Source organism: Amphiprion ocellaris, chromosome 2 (assembly GCF_022539595.1).
Source record: "Amphiprion ocellaris isolate individual 3 ecotype Okinawa chromosome 2, ASM2253959v1, whole genome shotgun sequence".
Classification (NCBI taxonomy): domain Eukaryota; kingdom Metazoa; phylum Chordata; class Actinopteri; family Pomacentridae; genus Amphiprion; species Amphiprion ocellaris.
The window spans coordinates 37,197,927-37,203,494 of NC_072767.1; positions in this window are offsets into that span (position 1 = coordinate 37,197,927).

Below are 5,568 nucleotides of genomic sequence, written 5' to 3' on the forward strand. Positions count from 1 at the left end.
TTATTTGTTTAGCTGCACTAAACAGTCATTTTTCTGTTGCATTTCTGACTGTATAGGTGCTCAAGTAGTATTTTATGCCACTGTGCAACCACAAATCAACCAGTGCTGACATCTTAAAGCTTATGACTATAAGGAGTGAAGGTTGATATTCATACTTGGCGTGTTCCTACTATGTTTGGGTGCAGTTGGAGATCATTTTCACAAACAATTTGAAGGAATTCTCTGTCTTAGACTGTCATAAACCTCAGTGATACTTCAGCCTGACTCTATTTCTTATATATTGAACTGTCAGCCATGTACGGCTTTAGATTACTCAGAGTTTGAACTCCACATGCACCCACACCACAGACACACTCGCACATACCCACAGTGGGCACTGGGATAAGAGTCAGGGGCTTAGAGCAGGAAGCAGAGGCTCACGCTTGACTTCAGTGAATGCAAGTACGGATGTTTTCTCTCCCCCTCTCTCGCCTGACAACTTTTCTCTCTCCTCTTTATCTGTCCTCACACCCAGCTCCCACCTGCTCGCCTCAGAGCTCTCCACCCCTTTCCACTTTCTCTTTTTCCTTCCACTCCCTCCTCCCTTTTGACTTTAGTTGTGCTGCCAACTGCTCAGCCTCTCTGCTCACACCACTGGCAAGAGACCAGACTCTAATCCTTTACGTGGCCCTCAAAACTCTGCCTGCTGGATCTCACAGCTTTTTTTTTCTTTGCCCCTTCTGAAAGCTTCCTGTCAGGCAGGCACAACAGGATTGTAGGAAGACAAACGGACACGTAGAGACGGACAGGCTTGCAGACAGGCAGAAATGGTAAACTAAGAACACAAAACCCCAGAAGCACAACAGCAAACGCAAGAGCGAAAACATTAGTTGTGTTCACGCAACCATTACTGTGTGTTTGTGTGGGTGGCTTTGAGTTTGTGTGTTTGTTCTGATCTCATGCCGTTATTTCTCTGAGGGCGATGCATGAAGCACAGAGACCATCTAATGCAATAAGTCAATAATACATCCCATCATTGCACACACACACACACACACACACACACACAGCACAAGACAGCCTTCCAGGGGGAAAGATGAGTTTTCTTCTTTTTCGAGGCTTCGTTTTAGAACCGGTTCCAGTTTTATTATTCTCCCTCACATGTCCTGCACTCACCACTGATCGTAGAGCTGCAGAGGATGAAGTTGTAGCTCTGATCGTGCTCCTAATCTCATTTATCTCAGGAGGTTGGAAATCATGCGTGGAATATTCAAATAGGAACCAGGACGAGGTGAAAAGTCAAAATCAACAACTGTTATGCATCACTTTCAGCGTGACCCCACTTTGAGAGCACACAAACATGCACAAATACACACACGCGCACACACACACACACACACACACACACACACACACACACACACACACACACACACACACACACACACACACGCACGCATTCAAAGCTTTCTGTAGATGACATTGTGTGGGAGCAGAGGAGAGCGTAGCTGTCAGCAGGATTCCCTCTGTTTGCTTAACCTTGAATGGCATTGCAAGGATTCTGAGAAGAGAAGAGGAAAAACACAACCAGGAGAGAAAAATTCCGATGTGCTACAACTTGGGTTTCATTCCTGTAACTGTGGTTCATATAAGTCGGCTAACTTTGCAGTCGCCACCTCTGCTGTAGGGATTCTTGAAATGTGACCCCTACAAATGATCAGATTAGAATTAGAAATACTTGTCTATAAAGCCCATTTCAGATTTTCTTCCCATTAATCTGACAACATATGAGGGGCTTCATTTCTGAATGTTGGTCACCTACTAAGTTGGAGCTGTAACATTTCTGTATCACTTTTAAAATGGCAAAAGTGTGAACTGCATGCCATCATGTTAACGCACAAGCAAGGAATTTGAGTTGCGTGAGCGGATTTGGTCTTTTCCAACATTTTCAGTTCCAACAAAGACGCAGTTTGCATGTTAAAGTCACTATTTTGGGTCAAGTTGCAAATTGAAATGTCCACAAAAATAGCACTTTATTGCAGTGAAGTCAGACTTCAACATGTCAGATTAATGAGACTCATCAGTAAAAAAAAAAAAGGAATTCATGTTTTTACAAACATCAACTGGAGTTGAAGTTTAATTTGTTGCTTCCAGCTGTTTGCAGGAATCTTTCCTCTGAGTTTAAGTACTTGCAATACGATTCATATTAGCATCACACAAGGACAGAATTGTCAGTGTTTAGGAGATTATTAAGAAGCAATATTAGTTATTTGGACAGTTTAGTAAGTTTGCTATTAGTTTAGATTAGTCTTTAGTTCAGTAGTGCATTATTATGCCTTATTTATCACTGAATGTTCAGTCCGTTACATGTGCCATGTCTGAAATGGGCTTAGGAAATACACAAAGCAGTCCTGTAGATCGTGCACTAAACTCTGCAAGGGTCTCCCAAACCAGCGGTAGCTTGGTAACTGCAAAGTTAGCATGAGTCACCATGGCCACAGTCACTAATTCTCCTTTAATATGAGCTATCCTGCAATAATAACTGTGCTCAGAGTTAATGAGAAGCTTTCAGAAACACAACCTTTCTGTCAGTAGATGTTGGGCGGACTGTGTGCGAAACAATAGAGAAGCTGTGCTAAAACGGAGAAAATAATCATTGTCAGACTAGATGTCCATCCTAGAAAAGTCAACATAGTACGATTAAAAAGTCAAAGTGACGACAGTATTTATATAATTCTATATTTATTAGCTAAAAATTCTGCAGATGAGCCAGAACTATAGTTCTTGTTCACGTTTTAAGCTGTGATTTAAGAGGTTTGAGGCTGAGGACTGGAGTGATTTTAATAAATAAAAACTGTACGAGGTGTGAATGGATACGAACAAGCGCCTTTTCCAGGATGCCCAGATTGTGACCTTGAATCGATGGGACTCGGAGATCAACAGTCACTGGAGGGCGAGAGACAGATGTTTCATAATTACGTGACACACTTTGTATACGTTAGAAACACAACATCACACTGAGCAGCAACGCACCTGAGGGCCTCTGACCTATATCGTATAGGGCGCGCACACACACACACACACACACACACACACACACACACACACACACACACACACACACACACACACACACGCACACAGCTGGTTCATCACTGGCCTGTAATCTTGGTTGTCTGACTTACAGTAGCTCTCCTCTTTTTCATCTTTGGGTTTACACACTTCAGAACACACAAACTATCGTTGTATGAATCTACACAGAACTTGCCTCTGTATGACTCGCGGTTCTGGCTATTTAAAAACTGCAGTAACTTATATTAAGTAACATTTTATCTTTTACTATTAATTAAAACAATAGACTGACGTTTAACCAACGGCTGTGCTTTTGTTCTTTTCTCTCTGGGTCTTTCCTGTGTTTCTACTGTGATGTGCAGAACTACACCTACTATGTCAGCATATCTGTGGAAGGAGGGCAAAGCGGTGATTGATTTAGCCTCTGCACCAGCGCCCTGGCACTGGGGATGGGAGTGACAGAGAGATCGAGGGGTGGGAGAGGAAGATGAACATGCATTAATGCTCTACCTGCAGCCTAAACTCCCCCATTTTCTTGCTTTTAGTTCCTCTATTTATCTTTAAACCTCTTCAAATCCCTTCGTCAATTCGTCTCCGCCTCCTCCGGTGTTTCTTCCACCTCCTGCTCGCTCTTGTTTCTCCTCCACTCTGCCTCTCTCTCCTTATTTGTCTCGTGCTTTTTGCTCTCCCTTTTGCTTTACCTCCCTCCCCTTATCTCCTCTTGTCTTTTTGGCAGGAACAGTGGTTTTATTATCCAGCGTCACCTCTGCCAGGATGGGTCAGATACTGCAGTGGAGCCGTCTTCACTTGGCACTTAACATAAGGGAGAGGATGAAAAAAGAAAAAAAAGAAAAGAGACACAGCTGAGGGAGGCAGGGAGAGTGACATGCAGGTGGAGAGTTTATCCATCTACTGCACACGCTGTGGGAGTGAAGGCTCGGCCTGGCAGGTGTAAAATATTTGTGCGAATGCTAATAAAGTGCTGCAGCTCCACTCGGTGCGTCATCCTGGCTGTGGGCTCTCTATGATGTGGACGACTAGACATGGCACGGCGATGCCAGAATGCCAGGCCCAGTCTCTGCTGCCAGCTCAGAGGAGCCTCAATCGATCCTGACAGCTCAGTGTGTCACCAGGTCACACTGACACACTGAGGCAGAAAAACAAGGGCAAGGAACCACATCCACTGGCTGAAGTCTCTCCTCCTGCAGCCAGAATTCGATGGTAGAATACAAAACGACGAGCCCTGGTCTCACAGATAATCCTGTGTGCGCTCCTATTAGTCCATTGTTAGGACTTTATTGTGTATTTTCAGCTACACCTACCAAGCTGCAAGTGAAGTTGTCGGTCTCGGCTTGTTTAGCATTCCCTCCGTGCAGTTCATCCATCCGTTTCAGACGGGCAGCAGAAGCATTAACGGCAGCAAATGAAAAAAAAACATCTCCTTAAATCCACTAGCTTAATGGATACTCACAACTCTGACATATACTTCCAAAAAAAAGTTTACTTTTTAAAAATTATCTTTCAAATTGGACCAAAGTCTGGCAGACAATTTTAACTTGGAAATTAAAAAGAATAATTTTTTAATCAAACTTTGTGAACCGTGGAGGGTACAAATGATTTTATTTTAATCCAAAATTGCCTCCTCTCTCAAAACTAGTAACTTACCAGACAAGGACTGATCGAATGGTTTTGGCATGGAAAGAATATAAAAACATTCCCAAAGAGCTCTTATTTCCTCATTTAATGTAAGATTTATGGTAACATTTCTCTAAGTGCAACTTGAATTATTGATATTAAATGTTAAAGTCTATCTTTGTTCATTGACTAACCCCTAAAAACTTGTCTGTGTAGATTCTCAGTCATCCAGGTTGTCATATAGAACTGAAGAAGCCTCTTGGATCGGAGGTGAAACGTCTTCAAGAACCTACAAGAGAAGTCCAGCTGATTTCTATTGAAGCTCCTACCTTAAAAACGTTTATATGTGCATTAAAGTTACACATTTAGAAGCTTTCTACAAAAGAAAGCAGTCCTTATCTCTATGTACAGCCTCCCTTCTGCCACTCACTGCAGCCAGAGCACACCAGAACAGAAAACCTGGCCTGCAGGTTAGCAGGATCGATTCCTTCTGAATCCGTGTCAACCTGCCATCAGAACACTGCAGTTCATTTTGGAAATGCTCAGCCATGGTGCCGACTGCTTCATTTCCTTATGATGTGTTTTCTAGCATTTAAAAAATTACTTATAAACATGCTAACAAGTCAAAAAAACTTGTTTACCATCAAAGAGATCCTTGAAAATGTATTCCGGACATTTAGTATTGAAACTTTTATAAAGTCGGGGAACATGCAGGAGATAAATTGAAGAATTGAATTGAACTGATTGCTATACAGTCGAGTTTCAGAAACACTACAGTTACAAGAATACAGTTTGGTAGCATCAAAGTCAACTTTATTGTCAATTCTGCTATATATACAGGACATAGATGGGATTGAAATGCTGTTTCTCTCAGACCCTTGT